The sequence below is a fragment of the Monodelphis domestica genome, chromosome 8 (assembly GCF_027887165.1).
Source record: "Monodelphis domestica isolate mMonDom1 chromosome 8, mMonDom1.pri, whole genome shotgun sequence".
In the NCBI taxonomy this organism is placed as follows: domain Eukaryota; kingdom Metazoa; phylum Chordata; class Mammalia; order Didelphimorphia; family Didelphidae; genus Monodelphis; species Monodelphis domestica.
The window spans coordinates 137,369,595-137,389,764 of NC_077234.1; positions in this window are offsets into that span (position 1 = coordinate 137,369,595).

Below are 20,170 nucleotides of genomic sequence, written 5' to 3' on the forward strand. Positions count from 1 at the left end.
TTTGTGAGGTATGAATCTTTAACTATGATTGGTCTTTTTATTTATTATAAATATTAAGGAGGTTTTATAATTGTATTAGTCAGTAATTTCTAGTGGGCATGTACTAGTGCATGAAGAACAATGACAAAATTGCTTATGTAGCATTATTAGAATATAGCCATTAAAAGAGCATGTAGAAGTGGTCTTTTATTACCTGTAGAGTCATCCATCTGCAATATGCATTTTACATTATTTTTCACATATAATTACATGCTTTTTTAACCTTAGCAAATGCAAACAAGCTAAAAATTGCTGAGGGGGAAGAGATTTCTAAAAGCACTATGAATTTCAAATCACATCTAAAAAGATGTATCAAGTTGCTAGTGTATTACACAATACAAAAAATAAAATATTTAATATAAATGTGTATTTTACCTTAGAATATACCTTTGTTGTCTTCTAAAAACCATAAATGCCTTTATTTTAGGAGACTGTTCTAAAAAGTGATTTTCTACTGTTACACAATCCATGTTATTTTTCTTCTTTGGTTAATTAACATCACCTCCTTCCAACATTTTTGTCAAGTTGGCAAAAGTTCATGTCCCCTTTTATGTCTCCTTGTCAACAAATTGAGATTTGTAAATTATGTATTAGTAGATTGGAATTTAGGTATTACCTTTCCAAATACTTAATTAAAATATTTAGTTAATTACTTCCTAGGACCACACTTTTCCTGAACTTGAAGGAGACTTAGGGATGACTTAGTACAACCATTACATTTTATAAAGGAATAAGAATTTATTCAGAAATTCTCTTATTAAACATTGTTATGGCTTTTCTTATGAAAAATACCTTACTGAGTATTATTTGAAGTACGAATATGAATAGAATAGGCTAACATCCATAAATGTGTAAACAATTTAATGAGTGAAAAGAGAAGTGGAGATTGGCCCAGAGTTCTGAATAAGGGATTTCTGATCTGTAGCTATGATATTTTCTTGATGATGCACTAGTCAGGGAATTGAGAAAGAATCAAAGTGTTGACAGATACTCGGGAAAGAGGGACCAGATAAAAGGTAACACCACTTCTCCCTCCTCCCCCCCACCCAGGTAGAGTTGTTTGATAATGGAGTCAGATCTGACTAGAGCCAAAAGGTAAGAGGGAATCCCTTTCAGACTATTTCCCTTTTAGGTAATGTATTTGTAATTCCCCTTCTAGTACATTGAAGATGGTTGAGTCTTCAGTAAAGCCAAAAATAACTATTTATTGGGAAAAGGGTTAAGATGTAAATGAGGAGAGAGGACACAGGAAGTCCCTGACTATTTTCCCTCCTACAACTGGTTTCAGGGGGTTTGAAGCACAAGCCTGGGATTAAGTTCCAGACTATTTTAATGTCTTTGTGAGATCAAGATGTTGGTATTTCTTGTCTCAGAGATATGGTTTTGTGAGTCTTTTGCAGGATTGGCTATTGCCTTCCCCTAAGGGAAAAGTCTCTATTCTAATAATTTAACAGATCAATGGTCTAGATCTTTTATTTCTCAACAAAGGATTTAGTGGATATAGGTGGTCTCTCTCAGTAAGGGTTTTGTTCCTTCTCTCTTCAAGCCAAGGAGAGAAGAACTCAGCAGTTTCCCATTTGCTCCACCTTTTAACTTGGCTGGAATGTTCCATTCCCATCCCCCAATGGCAGCAGAGTTCCATCTCATCTTTTTCTGAGATAGCTTTTCCAAATGCAGTCTTTTTCATTCATTTTGACATTTCTCTCTTTCACAATGATAAACTTTGTGATGATGAATTTCTTTTGAGCACATTGGATAGAGAGGTATAAACTAGTGGAGTTGTGCATTATTGATGATATAGGTTAATCAATGAGATCACAAATGTATTTGAGTTATGGAAAAGGGATTACAACTAGCTACTTGTTTATAAGTATTTGAGTTAATAATTTTACTGCTGAATAATAATTACTGTCATTATTAAATGTGTAAAACATGTTTACAAAAATGTAAATAAGGGACCAGTGAGTGGCTCGGTGGATTGAGGGCTAGGCCTAGAGAAGGGAGGTCTTGGCTCAAATTTCTCTTCAGACACTTCCTAGTTATTGAAATAAAGAATGTAAATGGAGAGGAAACTTATCACTAATTGAAATGGAGAAGATAAACTGAGGGGAACCTGTTTCTTTACAATGACTGTTCTTTGGCTGGCTGTGACTAGGGAGGGCTGCCTATAGGAACCTCCTGCTTATTTGTAATGGAGGTAGAACAGAAATACTGGGGGATGCCACAACACAGAGATGCTGGTACACAGGGAACACTGCTCTGGGGTTTGCCTATTGATCGCTACTGATTGCTGATGGATCAATCTACTTCCTAACCCCCTTCCTCCCTCCCTCCCTCCCTTAACCAACCTCTCCCTTCTTCCTCCCCCACCTCCCAAATTTTCTTGAAGCCTTTGCTTCTTTCCTTCCTCCTGAGTGAACTATAATGATACTCTAGTTGCTTTCTTAGTCAGGGAGTTCATTGGGATAACAGAATGGGAAACTGAGGTAAGAGAGATGAGGAATTTCCCTAATCTAAATGAGATAAAATTGAAGGTTTGGGGAGTCACAACTGTGACTCTTAGACAGTTAGAAAGATGGACATTCCATTGGAACCCTGGCTTTTGCATCTTGGTCCACAAGTCCTGCAAAACCTCTCTCTCTCTCTCATGTCTCTATCACATTATGTGACCATGATCAAGTCACTTAGCCCCCAGTGTCTTGTCGTCATCACTCTTCTGCCTTGGATCCAATACATAGTTTTGATTCTAATATGGAAGGTAAGGTTATTTTATAAAGAAACTGAAATAGTAGGAGAGAATGACATGAAACAGATAGATATATGAAAGAGCAGTAAATGGTGGAGAAGAGGTACAGAAAGCTTGAAATTTTCTTAAGAATCCTCTCCAAAAAACCTTAAAATAATGATTCAAAAGGAATACTAGAGTGACAGAATGATCAAAGAGATGGAGTGAGACAGGTTACCTAAAGAAAACAACAGGGAAATTAGGCAGAGAGTGTCTGGTTCACTGAGGTGAGAGGGGAGCTCAGATGGTAGCAAGGCTTCACAGACTACAGCAAGACTGCATCAAGGAATATTAGTGCACATTAACAAGAAGATTGCCAACTCATCCCTACTACTCCAGGCTCTGAACCTGGGACCAAGTTAACTTCAAGACTCCAAGTCCCTACCTAAGCCAACAGCAGAGCACTACATGTCTACCCCTTACAGTTCTTAGCCCTAACAGAATCTTAACTTGAGGCCCCATATAATCCATAGTGTGTCTGGTCTGTGCTAGGCCTGTGTCCAAGCTTGCCGTGAGGCTCCTTATTCTAGCACAAGGCAGTCCAGAGTACACCCAGTTGGTGCAATCCCAAGGGTAGGCTTGGATTTCCTGCTCAAGACTGTAGCAAAGACTAGAACCCCTGCATAAAACAGTCCACAGTGATCCTGGTTAGTGTACATCTAAAATGAAGCCTAAAGACCTTGCTCAAACAAAGGTGAGTCCCTGGCCCCCAGACAAGTTATCTCACAGTTTTCTGAGCCTTACAAACCAACCACAGGCACTGGGGAGACTGACTCAGCAGTGGGAGGTTACATTCATAGCTCCAGTTCACAGGCTATCATACCAACTTTAAAGAACTAAAACTTATAGAAACCCAGAACTACAGCTAAGGGTAGCAGCAAGTAAAAATTGAAGCTTAAGAGCACGGCTCCTTTATCCTGGTAAGAGAGCCCACCTTTAAGATAAAACTGTAAGTCAAGAAAAAGGCTGAAAGAATAAGCAAATGTACACAAGAAAGAAAAAAAAAGAAAGGAAAAACTAACAACAGAAAATTATTGAGACAAGGAAGAGAAAGGAACCAACTCAGAATGGGACAATGAGATCGTAGTAGTTACATACAAAATTTCAAAGAAAAATGTGAGTTGGCCTCAGCCTTTAGAAGAGCTTTAAAAAAAGCTTAAAAAATCAAACAAGGAGAACAGAAGAAAAATAGGGAAGATAAATGAAAGTGATGGGAGAAGAAAATAATACCTAAAAAACAGAATTGCCCAAATGGAAAAGGAAGCTTAACATTTCATGGAAGAAAATGATGTATTAAAAATTAGAATTGGGCAAGTAGAGGCTAATGACTTCTTAAGACATCAAGAAACAAAAAAAAGTGAAAGAATTTAAAAATATAAGAAATTATAAGATTTATTTAATGATAAGTCATTATTAGAGCAGATAGAAGTAATAAATATAGAGGGTGTAGGAGTAAGTTGAGTGGATGATATGGTATGCACGCAAAAAAATCAAGAGATGAAAAAGATTTGCATTGAGAGAAAAGTGAAGGTAGAGGTAGAACAGAGTAAATTATATCACATGAAGAAGTATGAAAAAAACTTTTAGTGTAGTGAGGAATGAGGGTGGTAAGGGACAATACTTAACCTCTACTCATCAGAATTGGGTTAGAGAGGGAATAACAAATATGCTCATTTGGATATAGAATCTTATATTACCCTAAAGAGAAGTAGGAGGGAATAAGATAAGGACCTGTGATAATAGAAGTGAGGAGAGACAGAGTGAAAAAATAGAGAAAGAGGAGGGCTAAAAGGGGAAAATAAGTTGTAGGAGAATGCAGTTAGTTATAACATTAAATGTGAGTGGGTTGAACTCACTCATAAAATGGAGAATCCTACAAAATATTATTTATAAGAAACACATTTGATGTAGACAGACACACAGTGAGTAAAAATAAGGGACTGTAGGAGAATTTATTATGCTTTAGCTGAATTTTTTTTTAAAAGCAAGAGTGGAAATGATAATATAAGACACAGTTAAGCAAAAATAACTCTAATTAGTAGAAATAAAGAATGAAATCACAAGGAATCTACCTGCCATGGAAAACACAAAAACTATATGAACACAGCTACAAAACACTTTCCACGCAATCGAAACTAGATGTAAATAATTGGAAAAACATGAATTGCCTGTGGGTAGGATGAGCTAACATAAAAAAATGACAATTCTACCCAAAATAATTTATTTATTTAATGTCATACCCATCAAACTACTAAGAAACTTTTTTTTTACTGAATTAGAAAAAAACAATAACAACATTCATTTGAAGAACAAAAGATCAAGAATATCAAGGGAAATAATGAAAAAATGTGAAAGAATGTGGCCTAGCAGTAACAGATCTTAAACTGTACTATAAAGCAGTGGTCATCAAAATAATATAGTACTAGCTAAGAGACAGGAGAGAGGATCAGTGGAATAGACTTGGGGTAAGTGACCTCAGCAAGACAGTCTATGATAAACCCAAAGATCCCAGCTTTGGGGACAAAAACCCACTATTTGAAAAAAACAAACTGCTGGGAAAATGAAAAAACAGCATGGGAGAGATTAGGTTTAGATCAGCATCTCACACCCTACACCTAGAAAAACTCAGAATGGGTGAATGACTTGAATATATAAGAAGGAAACTATAAGTAAATTATGTGAACACAGAACAGTATACTTGTCAGATCTTCGGGAAAGGAAAGATTTTAAGACCAAGCAAGAGTTAGAAAAAATTACAAAATATAAAATAGATAATGTTAATTACATTTAAAAGGTTTTGTACAAACAAAATCAATGCAACCAAAATTAGAAGGGAAGAAACAAATTTGGAAAAAAACCTTTATAACAAAACATCTGACAAAGGTCTAATCACTCAGATTTATAAGGAGTTAAATCAATTGTACAAAAAATTCAAGCCATTCCCCAATTGAAAAATGGGCAAGGGACATGAATAGGCAATTTTCAGATAAAGAAATAAAAACTATTAATAAACACATGAAAAAGTGTTCTAAATCTCTTATAATTAGAGAAATGCAAATGAAAACAACTCTGAGGTATCACCTGACACTTAGCAGATTGGCTAACATAACAGCAAAGAAAAGTAATAAATGTTGGAGGAGATGTGCCAAAATTGGGACATTAATGCATCACTGGTGGAATTGTGAACTGATCTATCTATTCTGCAAGGCAATTTGGAACTATGCCCAAAGGGTGCTAAAGACTGCCTGCCCTTAATGGGGGGATGCCCTTCTATTGGGGAATAAACAAATTGTGGTATATGTTGGTGATAGAACACTATTGTGCTCAAAGAAATAATTAACTGGAGCAATTTCATGTGAATTGGAAAGACCTTCGAGAATTGATGCAGAGTGAGAGGAACAGAACCAGGAGAACAATGGACACAGAGACTGATACATTGTGGTATAATAAAATGCAATGGACTTCTCTACTAGTAGCAATGCAATCATACAGAACTATTTGGAGGGACTTATGAGAAAGAATGGTATCCACATTCAGAGGAATAAATGTGGGAGTAGAAAAACAACTGCTTGGTCACAAGGGTAGATGTGGATATGATTGGGAATGTAGACTTTATTTTTTTAAACATTATTTTATTTGGTCATTTCCAAACATTATTCATTGGAAACCAAGATCCTTTTTGTTTCCTTCCCCCCCCCCCCCACCTCTCCCATAGCTGACGCATGATTCCACTGGGTATCACATGTGTTCTTGATTCGAACCCATTTCCGTGTTGTTGGTATTTGCATTAGAGTGTTCATTTAGAGTCTCTCCTCAGTCATATCCCCTCTACCCCTGTAATCAAGCAGTTGCTTTTCCTAGGTGTTTTTACTCCCAGTTAGGGAATGTAGACTTTAAATGATCACCCTAGTGCAAATATCCATAATATGGAAATAGGTCTTGATCAATGGCACATGTTAAATGAGGAGACAACATATCAAAATTTACAGGATCATCAAAAGCAGGACTTAGGGGAAAAGTTAAATCTATAAATGCTTACATCGATAAAATAAAGAAAAAGAAGATCAATTAATTGGCCATGAAATCAAAATAGTAGCAAAAGAGAAAATTTAAAATCTACAATTAAAGACCAAATTAGAAATCCTAAATATTTAAGGAGAAATTAATAAATTTTAAATAAGAGAATCATTGAACCAATAAATAATACTAGGGATTGGTTTTAATTTAAAAAATCAAATATTGGCTAATTTGATTAAAAGTAAAGAAGAAATTCAAGTTACTAAAATAAAAAATGATAAGAGTAATTGAACAAGCTATTAGATTCCCTGAGAAAAAATACCCAGGGCCATATGTATTTACAAGGGAATTCTCTCCAACATAGAAAGGATAATTAATCTCAAAAATCCTATAGGAAGAGGCAGAGCCAAATGGTGGCTTAGGAGCAGCAAGAGTTCAGAACTCTAAAAACCCCTCCTTAATGATCACAAACTAAATGTTCCTAGGGGACTGAAAATCAAACCTAACAATAAGACAAAGCTGGGGAACCCTCCTGCTAGACTCAATTCAAAAGGTACACCCCCCAAAAGCCAGAATCTGAGAACACTCAGGCTAATGGGTAAGGCAGAGAGCAAGCAAAGGAGCTGGTCTAGAGGGTGTAACTTGTGGGCAGGGCTGTGCCAGGCTCAGAGCATCGACCACAGGTGGGGATGCCCCTGGAGAGGTAGCAAAGAGCTGGTAGGCTAGACAGGATGGCTGACACCCTCCATATTGCTCCAGCCTTCCAGGAGGTTTTGGCCTCAGAGCATATTCAGCCCAACCCAGCTGAGCTTAATCCCATCAAAAGTCTTCAGAGCTCAGGGAAGCTAGGACCCCTCCCTCCCCACCCAGAGTGCTAAGCCTCCAGCAGCAGCAGCAGGAATCTCTGAGTGGGAAAAGGTCTAGAGGGCGTACCTTCTGGGCAGGGCTGTGCGAGGCTCAGAGTGTCGAACACAGGCAGTGGGGAAGCAGCTGGAGAGGAAGCAAAGAGCTGGAAACCTGGTCAGAAAGACTGACAGCCTTCATATTGCTCCAGCATCCTAGGAGGTTTTGGCCTCTGGGCACATCCAGCCCAACCCAGCTGAACTTAATCCCATCAAAAGTCTTAACAGCTCAGGGAAGCCCAAATCCCAACACCTCTTCCTCACTGACTACTGGACTTTAATCCACTCAAAAGCCTCCAGAGGACAGGGAAGCTCAAACTCCAACACTCCTCCCCCAGTGACTGCATTGAGAGATCTGACAAAGTTCCAAGAGGGGAGACTGACAGAAAGCCCCAAAACCAAAATAATGAGAGGAGCAAGAGCACAGACAAATACGGGGAGCAAAGAAGGGATAAATATGAGCAAACAACAGAAAAAGAAGAAAGAAATTACAATTGACAGCTTCTGCATAGGTAACGAACCAAAAACAAACAATACACAGGAGGAGGCAAGTAATAAAACAGATATCCCAGCAAATTGGATACAGGCTTTCAAAGAACTCAAAAATGCAATTCAAAACATAACTAAGAGAGGGGGAAGACAATTGGGACAAGAATTTAAAAACTAAGATAAGTCATCTGGAAACAGAAAGTAGTGTCTTGAAAGCCAAAGTCAACCAGCTTGAAAATGAGGCAAAGAAGATGAAAGATGAGGCAAAGGAGATGAGAGATGAGGTAAGGAGAATGAAAGATGACCTCCAAAGAAGATCAGACCAGAAGGAGAAGGATGACCAGAAAGCCTGGGATGAAATCCAGCCTTTAAGAGCTAGAATACAACAAGTAGAATTAAGTGACCTCACAAGGCAGCAGGACACTATAAAACAAAACCAAAAGAATGAAATAATTGAGGAAAATATGAAGCATCTCATTCACAAAACAGAGGATTTAGAAAATCATTCGAGGAGAGACAATTTAAGAATCATTGGTCTACCAGAAGACCATGACAAAAGAAAAAACCTGGACATCATACTACAGGAAATTATTCAAGAAAATTGCCCCGATATTCTAGAACAAGAGGGAAAAGTGGAGATTGAAAGAATCCATACATCACCTCCTATACTAAACCCAACTGACAGCACCCAGGAAAGTTATTTGTGTCATTTGTTATGTTTGTTTTATATGTTATAATTTGTCATTTTTGACACAAATTTTCTTCTGATACCTAAGCCAAGAAGAACAAAAACAGAGAAAGAAAATTAAAAAGTAAGTTACTTTATATAGAAGCAAAAATTTTTAATAAAATCTAACACAGACATTTCAGTGACATATAAGGATTATTTACTATGCTTAAGTGAGATTAAAACAAGTTTGCCATGCTGGTTTAATATTAGGAAAACTATCAACACAATTGACCATATCAATTAAAAAAATCTGAAGAATGTCACATAATTATCTCAATATGCAGTAAAAACTTCTGACATAATACATCCATGCCTATTAAAATTGCTAGAAAGCATAGGAATAAATGGATCTTTCCATAAAATGTATCTATCTAAAACCATCAGCAAGTATCATTTGTAATAGGATTATGTTAGAAGATATTCCCATAAAATTAAGAATGAAGCAAGAACGCACATTATCACAAACATTATTTAACATATTACTAGAAATGCCAAATTTAGCAATAAAATAAAAGTAAATAAATTGAAGGTATTAAAGTAGTGTAAGAGAGGAAAGCAGACTCAACATGCTGTAAGAACAACTCAAGTGGGGGAAGGGCAGGAAGGAGAGAGAATTCTGGAGAAGGAACAGAGGAACTGAGAAGATCCAAACATTGAGCTCATTTCTTTTTTTGGAAGCCCACCAGGGAAGTTGATCTGAGCAAACCTCTGAGCCTAGAGCATCCTCCTATGGAGTAGGACTCCAGTATCCAGTGGAAGACAAACAAGGGTGGATAGGATTTTGCCAGAAAGCTATCCACCACAGGAAGTTTTCCTGTCTATCTCTCTAAATAGTCCTTGAACTAAATCTCATAGGTAGGACAGATAGAAGTCAGGACAGCTCTCACAATTGACCCCAGAGGGTCAGGCAGGCAAAGCCTGACCCTTCAGGACTTGGGGAGAAGAAGGATCAGTTGTTAGCCTTTAGGTACTTCCTACTTCCCACTTTCCCATTACCTTATCTCACAAACTCACTTGCCCTATCTTTCATGTGTTTCTTTAGAATAAATAGCTGTTTGCCAGATCAAGTACCTGCTTCATAGTATCCTAGAAAGGAGACTTGGAGTTTGGGGGGAGGAAAGTTACACTTCTCTCCTCAGAGAGGGAGAAATTGTCTGTCCTGTACTTTATTTCTATGATTCTGAAGGCAACCAGAGTGGGATTTACCAGGGAAAGAGAGAGGGAAACCAATTCATCCCCTCTTTACCTTTTGGCTCCATTCTATGTCTACCACACTCTGGTCCTGAATTCAGTGGTGGGGGGGTCTCACTTTCATTCCCTCCATTACAGTAGGAAATGAGGAAAGTAACTCTCACTCCTGGCAGATAATATAATGGTGTACTTAGAGAATCCTAGAGGATCAACTAAAAAAACTAGTTCAAATAATTAATAACCTTAGCAAAGTAGCAAGATATAAAATAAACCCACATAAAACATCAGCAGTTCTATATATTACTAACAAATCCTGCAGTAAGACGTAGAAAAAGAAAGTCTATTTATCTAGAAAATACAAAACACCTGGGAATATACTTGCCAAGACAAACACAGGAAATATATGAAAGCAATTACAGACCAATTTTTCCTCAAATAAAATCAGATCTAAACAAATGGAAAACATTAATTGCTTACAGGAAGGTTTCTAAACTGATATAATATAAATAACAATTCTACACAAATTAACATACTTATTCAATACTATACCAATCAAATTACCAAGAAATTATTTTATAGAACCAGGAAAATAATAAAATTTGTGCAGTAAAAGAAGTTCAAGAATGTAAAAGGAATGAATGAAAAAGAAGTGAAGGAAGGTAGCTGAGCAGTACCACATCTCAAACTAGATATTAAAGAAGTATTCATCAACACAATTTGTTACTGGCTAAGAAATAGAATAGTGGATGAATAGATTAGATAAAAATATGCCAGGGTAAATGGCTTTAGTAAAATCTCAAAATGCCAATTTTAGGGGGAAAAATCACCATTTGCTAAAAATTGCTGTGAAAACTGAAAACGGCATGACAGAAACTCTGTATAGGCTAATATTTCACTGAGCACACCAAGATAAGGTCAAAATGAGTATATGATGTAGTCATAAAAGCTGACACCATAAGTAAATTAGGGGAGCATAGAACAGTTTACTTGTAAGATCTATGAAAACCTTTGATTATATTAAATTTAAAAAGTTTTGTACAAACAAAACCAATTAAACCAAATTTATAAGAATACAAGTCATTATCTAGTTGACAAATGATTAAAGGATATAAACAAATACTTTTGTTACTAAGAAAAGAAAACTACAAATAATCATATGAAAACATGTTCTAAATCACTCTTGATTAGGAGATGCAAATTAAAACAACTCTGAGGTACCACCTCACATTTATGAGATTAGCCAATATAACAGTAAAATTAAAAAAAATGTTTGAGAGGGTGTGGAGAAATTGAGACACTAATGCATGGTTAGTGGAGTTGTGAACTGATCTAACCATTCTGGTGGGTAATTTAAATGAGTGGTATTAGTAGGTGCTAAATAAATGCTTTTTCCCTCCATATTTCCAATTCTCGTAACTTGGGTGTGTATGAGAGATGGGTCAAGGATTACTTCACCAGTAATTCAAGATGTTCATAAACTCTCAACAACATACACTTACAATGTAAACTCATACCTTTCCCTTCAGGTACACTAAACTTTATTCTAATTAATTTATGGGTCTAAAAACTCACTCAGTGCTTCTCCATTCTTTTTCTTTGTTCCTGTCTTTGTTGTTTCTAGAATACAATTTTCACTATTTCTTCCTTATGAAAACATATCCATTTTGTTGACATTTGCTTAATGCTATCTCTTTTCAATTCCCAAGTCAAATATTGGACCTTATTCAGTAGTCTCATACTTTGTGCTTTTTATCAAGGTCTATTTTGTATTATTGCTATTTATAAATCTGTTTTATATAATAATACAAACCTAACATTTGTAAAGTGTATTCCAAGGGCTAGCTCATGTACTAAGCTCTGCCGATATTGATTGTGAAAGCAGTCCTGAGAGGTAGGGGCTCTTATTATCCCCATTTTGCTTTTGCAGAGGTTAAGTGATTTGCTGAGGGTGAAACAGCTAGTGGTGTCTAAAGTCAGATGTGAACTCCTGTCTTCATAAACCCAGACCAAATCACTCTCTCCACTGCACCACCCATGTTTCCTGACTAGAGTTTGTAAGCTTTTAGAAAAGAGAATTTGTCTTCCATGTATGCTTGAATCTACCTTGGGACAGTGCTTTCAGATTATAGAATTATAGGTTCTGAAATGAAACCTAGAGGACATCTACTACAGCCACCTCAGTTTACAGATAAGGACATGTTGACCCGAGAAGTTTAAAGGAATTTCCCAAAGGCAAATCAGTAGTAAACATAAAAGATAACATTAAAATCCAAGACCTCTGATTCCATAATGAGTGAGTGAGCAGTGCTCCATGCTGTTTCCCACAATAAATAGGCGTGGTGACTTAGTTTTAGGTACTTTTTTTTCAAAAGTTTCATATCCGAAGATGTATCTTGAAACAATTCCTGGATGAAGATTGGCCAAGATGATGTCTTATACTTAAGGAAGGAAAAATCTATCAGTTCTTCAGTACCAGACAAGTTGTAAAAGGTATCAAGGAAGAGATACATGTTGCCAAATTTGATGAACACAATTCTAATGCACATAAACAAGCTGGAGCATCTCTTCCTTGATTTTATGATCTGTTCTTTCTTTGCATTTCTTTGCATTGCCTTTCTTCTTAGAAGCAATCCTAAGCTTTGGTCCCCAAGTAGAAGAGTGGTAAGGGCTAGGCAACTGGGTTCAAATTACTTGCCCAGAGTCACACTAGTAGGAAGTGTTTGAGGCTAGATTTGAACATGGGACCTCCCATCTCTAGGTCTGACTCAATCAACTGAGTCTGCAAACTTTTAAGGTATAAGCTAGCTTTTAGCTTGTTATTAATGAGTTTTTGCAAATAAAAGAAAAATAAAGTTTTTTTGAATAAAAATTATGCTTTTTGGCTTAATCACTATCCCCCACCCCCACCATGACTCTGCATAACTTGTTTTCAGTAACCAAATCTACAGAGGACAAAGATTAGGTATATAGGAGACTATTTAAAGCCATATGTCACAGACTGGGAAGGTAATTATAAGTGTGGAATAGAGCCACCTCCTTTGCCACTGAAAAAGTTGCCAATATCCTTCCTTTGACACAGGTTTTATCATGTATTTTCCTGTTCAAAAAACTTTAGCTCCTCCCATTTACATCTATGTTAAAGTTCACTTAAATTTAAGTTCTTCCATAGCTTAAGCTAGCCTGCCTTTTCAGCCTTATTTATGTACCTTTCTTTAATATATTCTTTTTTCTATTCAGACAGGATTATTGGATATTTCCTGAAATAGACCTACCATCTCCCATTTCTATGCATTGGTCCAAGCATTATACTATACATGGAATGCCTATTCATCTCTCTCTTTCTTATTCCAAAATTCAGATTGTGTCACTTTCTCCATTAAGTCTTTTTAGAAGAATCTGTCTGGCTCCATTTCTTAGTGATTGTTCTCATAGAATATATTCCTAGAACAACATTTTCTTATCTTCCCTTTTGTTCATTTCACTCCCTTCCTCATATCAAAACTGTCTATGATCACTTCAGCTTTTCAATTGAATCTTTACTCAACCTTGCTGCTTAGGACAGTTTCATGTTTCCTTTTGGTTTTGATTCTTTAGTATTTAGATGCTAGTCTTATAATTAACAGGCACAAATTAGATTTTTGTTAAGTTGAATTAAAATGATAAAAGTAATCAAGTTCAAACTCCATTTTACACATTTATGAAGTCAATGGCCCGAGAGGTAAAGTTTTGTGCCTATATTTGGAGAACTACTCTAAATAGTAATAAAGCCAAACAAGAAGCCAGGATTACTGATTTTTAAACTGGTGATTTTTTAAACTAGCTCTGAAAATTGCTGCTGCTCCTTTCTATTTTATTTATACTCATTCCCTCATCCATCTATTTTCTAAGTTTAAAAAAAAATTACTCCCTCCCAGAGTTGACAAGCAATTCAATTTGTGTTGTACATGTATTATCACTCAAAACACATTTTCATATTATTCACTTTTGTAATTGAATAATCTTATAAAACTAATACCCCAATTCATATACCAAAATAAATAAATGTTCAATCATATGTTTTCATTTGCATTTCTACTCCAACAGTTCTTTCTCTAGAGGTGGATGGCATTCTTTTTTTAATTTTTAAATGAGAAAAGTGGTTTTTATCTCACTATGCATTTTTCCTCCATTAAGAGTAAAATATAATTTTTTAAATGTCTGAATGGTTTAAAAATGATCACTACTGAATACTTTTCATATTGACATAACACAGCAGAAATAAAGCAATTAATTCTGACATTGCCTTTGAGGGAGATGTGAGAAAGCAGACTAGATTATATTTTATCAAAGGGTTACTTGAAAGAAGAATTTGAATTCTGTCCCTCATTAAAAGAGGATTATTTTAAGGAATCTAAGCCATGGTTCTAAACAAAAAAAAAGAAGACAGGGAGTCAAGGATTACAAATCAGAACTCTCCAAATTTGAAAAGTCCTCAAAGGGTTACCAAATTCTATTCCTATCTGATTAGAATTCTCATCTACACAATTCCTGAAAAATTACCTGGATGGCATTCTTTTTCACAAGTCCCTCAGACTGTCCTGGATCACTGAATTACTGTCAGTAGCAAAATCTGTCACATTTGATCATCCCACAATATTTCAGTTACGTTGTATAATGTTCTCCTTGTTCTGCTTATTTCACTCTGCATCAGTTCACACAGGTCTTTCTTTTTCTTTCTGAAATCATATGGAAAGAATATTCGAATCATAGGCAAAGAACTTGGGCTTCAATCCTGTTTCTGCTATTATGCTTACTTGGGGCAACTTCTTGTGGATCATAATTGTGACTACAGCTGTGAAATTACAATTGTTCTCACCTTGGGCTAAAAATATGAAATTTCAGGAACACTGTTGAATGAAGGTCACCCACTGGATTGACTAGTAAATTCAAAATAATTATATAGATCCTTGCATTTCTATGTAGCTATCTCAGATAACACAGCAGTTAGATCATAATGTTGAGATATGCATTATAAAATTGGACCATAGATCTAGCATGTTTGGTATATAGCAAGTGCTTAGTGTTGGTTGGTTACTAGCATGTTGTTTGGTTTACTGAGTTAAAACTGGAAGGAACATTAGAGGTCATCCCTTCCAACCACTTCATGTTATAGATGAAGAAACTAAGGCTCAGAGGTTACACATTTAATTATATCTATTACTGTTGGCATTAACAAAAGGAGAAAAAATTGCATCAATTACATAAATGACCTATTTGACATTTTCATGGCCTAGGTGAATAATGATATTTCCCATCCCATCAACATTTAACTGAGGGCAATATAGCTTTTTGGTAGCTAAAAATTATTTTGAAGGAAGGTTATATACTAGTGCACTAGTTTATATAATATATATCACACACACACACATATATATATACATACATACATATATATCTCTTTTTAGGTAGATCAACTTAGGAAAGTTACCTAAACTCTTAGAACTTCACTTTCCTCATGTGGAAAATGGATTTAATCCACAAAGGTGTAGTGAGGGGAGCATTTTGCAAAACTAAAGAAATATTTAAAGGAAATTATGCATTTAGTGCTCAGGAAAATCTATATCACCTTGTGATATAATAATAAAATTTTTTAGTCATTTTTAAATATTCAAAACATCTTAGAAAGTAAGCTGCAAGTGGATTGCGATTTAATGGCCAATTTGATGAAGAGAAATTTAATATAGAAATGAAAACATTTATTTACAAATCTTTCCCTGCATGATTTTTAAAATACCATTAAAATATCTTCTACCTCAGGGTCTCCAGTTCTGAAATTGAAATGAACAGAGGATGACTTTAAGATGGCAAGAGAGAAAGTATAATTTACTCCTCCCACTATACTTCCTCTACAGATTGAGAAAATGCATGTGATTGAATTAAAATAAGGAAATTCAAGAAAAAATCATAGTGTGCCATTTTTTTATAGATCAGGTCTACTTATAAAGATAGACAGAAGCATACAAGGGCAATGGGGATGTGGTCTGGACATTAGTATTTGTCACCTAGAGCATTCTGCCACCAAGGGATTGAAAGAGTATCTAGACTTGGCACTAAGGAAGGAGAAGAACCAGAAGGTATATAGCAAGGAGGTAGAGTAACAGCAGTGATCTGGTACCTCAGTTCCTAATGACCAAGTTCTGAATCATAGATACAGGATGGAGGTAATGATTTAAATCTACAGAGAGAGAGGATCACAAACCCTAGTTGTGTTCTAAACAAGGATGAAGTTCAGCAGCAAACAGCAGCTATGTGTGTGATGCCAGGGACAGAGTAAAAACTCATTTCTAATCTCCATCTGTTCCCAAATTTGTAACGGAATAACCAGGGCAGGAATATTAGAACAAAGAGGAGTTTGCAGTTTAGCCATTATGAAAATATAGAACCTCTGAGTGGGCTAGTAGTGTCTAACAGCTCTATTTTTAAACTTCAAATCAGAGACAAGTCAATAACAGCCTTGATCAGATTCAAATTTGGTTTAAGAATTTGTAGAGCTCAGAACAGGAGCAAACTTTCCATTACATGTATATAGACCACTGAAAGCTTGCAGGTCCCCAACCTGACCTTAGTATAATACCACACTCCAAAGTATAAGAAAGCATAAAAAGTAAAGAAGAGGAGAGAAGAAGCTCAGTTAGGGCATTGCTCTCAGAAACACACAATCCTTATATAAATCTAAAGTAGAGAAATAAGTTAGAAGAATGACTAAGAAACAATTATCCTACCAGGAAAATCAGTCATGGGCACAGGAAACCTAAAATACAAACACAAGTTAAGAGAATGATTTGAAAACAACTATAAGATATTACATAGAAATATAGATTGAGCAAAAGCCTAAAAAGAATTCTTGAAGGAAATAAAGCAAGAATTAAAGCAAAAACTTGAATGATGCAGAAAACAAAAAAGAAAACAAAAAACAAATAAGAGTGGTAAAGGAAAAAATAGGGGAAATAATTGAGAGTTATAGAAGAAAGATATCCAAAGAGAATTAACAGTCTTAAAGAAGAATTTATCTATCATATATATTTCATAAAAATTAGAATATATCAAATATAAGCCAGTGACACTAGGGAATATCAAGAAAAAGTAATATTAAAGTAAAGTTAAAATTTTGAGAAAAAAATAGAAGCAAATGTGCGGTGAAACAACTGACCTATGGGAAGATAAGAGATCATCGAGAAAAAAATTAAGAATTTAGCTACCAGAAAGTGATAACCTCAGCATCATTATCATCATCATCAGCATCATCATCAATCATCATCATTATCATAATATTTTACATAGTAGTATTAGCAGTTAACCTTTATATGCAATTATTATCTCATTTGATCTTCACAATTATGCTGGGGGGAAAGTTATGATTTTGCTCATTTTGCATATGAGCAAACTGAAATAATCACTGGTTAAGTAATTTGCCCTGTGCCACACTGCTAGCAAATATTTCAGGCTTGTTTTGAAGTCAGACCTTCTGAGTAAAGTTGTAGCCTTCTATTTACTGTGCTACCTAGGTCCCCTAAGATGAAATTTAAAGAAATCTTAAAATGAATCTTCATAAATTTCTTAGAACTATAGAAAAAATTAGAATTTAAAAGAATATATGTCACATCCTGAAATAAACCCTAAATCAAAAATAGATCAAAGTAAAAAATAATATAAGCAGACACAAGGAAAGATTAAACAACCTGAGGAACAACAGTAATATATGATACACCTTTAGACAATATTGCGTGGAAATAGAAGGAAAGATATATGTTCTCAGTTTCTATGGTATTTTTTTAAAGGACTAGCATTAGAAAAGAAATCCTAATAAAAAATAAAGAGGAGTAGAATTAAAAAAATGTGTTAAAATAAAGTACAAAAATATTCAATGAAGTGTTTTTAAGCAAAAAAAAAAACTGTTGGGAAAGAATGAATACTTCTAAAGGATATCTAATTCAAAGAACAAATTATTTAAACAATCAATAATTTCACTAAAGACAGGGAGAATATATATATACTAAAATTTTGAGGAAGTAGCCACAACAGAATCAAAACCTATATTAAAAAAATTAGCATGAAACTGATAAAGAAAAACAAACAACAAATTTAAAATGCCCAATAAAATACTGAAAAATAAATTCTAAAAGGTAATGGAAAAATTTCAAAATCGAAGGCAAATAAAATAATAAAGTTAAAAGCTGTTGTTTAAAATAAAAATATAAGCCATTGACTAAATTCATTTTAAAAAGAAAGAATAAAACATATTACTAGCATTTAATTACTAGCATTTAAAATGAAATTGATAAATTCACAATTAATGAAGAAATAAAAATAATTATCAGGAAATATTTCAGCTATCTATATGCCAATGAAACGTACAATTTGATTGAAGTGAATGAATATTTGGGAAAAAATGCTCAGATTAAAAGAACCAGAAATAAATGATTTAATAATTCAATGGAAGGAAAAAAAAGATTAAAACATGAATTAACTTCTTTGGGTGGTGGGAACAACATATGTGGGCATGACAATAAAAGATGAGATGGATGTAAAAGGAAATTCTATCAAACATTAAAGTTGAAATTTTTTACAAAACTAAATAAAATTTAATAGAAAAATGGAAAAGAATGTCTCAAATAATAAATCTAGCAACTATAATAGCTAATGCCTAACACTTAGATAGTACTAATTATGTGACAGGCATTGTGCTAAGTTCAATACAATTATCTCATTTGGGCTTCACAACATTCTTGTGAAGTGGATGTTACTAAATTCTTAATTTGCTGTTGAGGAAACTGAGAAATATAGATTATTAATTGTTTTCTTTGGGGTTACAGAACTAGTTTTGGAGGTTAGATTTGAACTCAGGTCTTCCTGACTCCAGACAGAGGTACCTGTTGTACCTCCTAACTGCTCCATTACACAATTATGCTTCTGACATCTAAACCATGGAGAGTAAAAACAGAAGAAAAGAATCTATAAAATGATTTCTCATACAAATAATGATAATAGAAAGTATACTGTGTGATCTGGCTGTATTTGCATAAGGAAATCAGGACCAATTCAATATTAGGGAAAGCAGAGCATAATTGATTATATTAGTAACAAATCAACTAAGATTATATGATTAAAACAAAAGAAGCAATGAGAAAAATTTTACAAGATACAAAACACATTCTTGTTAGAAAAAAAAAAAACACCAGAAAGCATAGAGGTGCAGAAAACTTTTAATAAGAAATTTCCTTATGAAATCAAAATAATACAAGAGATTACATCATCTAAAATGGTAATAAATTTTGGGCAATTTCAATAAAATAAGGAAAAAAATTAAAATGCTCCTTAATATTATCATTCATTATTGTGCTAAGAATGCTAGCTATAAGAGTAAGATGAGTAAAAGGAATGGAGGAAATATAGATGAGGAGGAAATACAATTATCATTTTTGTAGATGACATAAATGTTTACTTAGAGAATTATAGACTCAATTAAAATAATTGAAATAATATATTCAATACAATTTCAGAATGTAAAACAAATTCATCTTAATTATCAGCAATTAAAAAACTCCTTTCACACAATAAAACATATTTGAATAATTGGAAAAAATATTCACTGTTCATGAACAGGCAGAGACAACGTAATAAAATTATAATACTACTCAGGCTAATTTATTTGATCAGTGCTTATCATTCAAAAAATAAAAAAAATTCATTTGGAGAAACAAAAAAAAATTATAACATCAAGAGAATGAATGGTGAAAAAAGAAGCAATATATTCTAGTTGTACCAGATCTCAAACTATGTTATGGAGATATAATCATCAAAATTATTTGTTACTATTTAAGAAATATGTCTTTTAGGAAGAAATATAATCTATAAAATTAGGTATGTAATAAGTGGAGACAAATGAATACAGTAGCTAAAAACTACTAATATAGGGGGCAAGAATTCACTATTTGTGGGAAAATGTTTTTGGAAAACTGGAAAATCATGTAGAAGAAA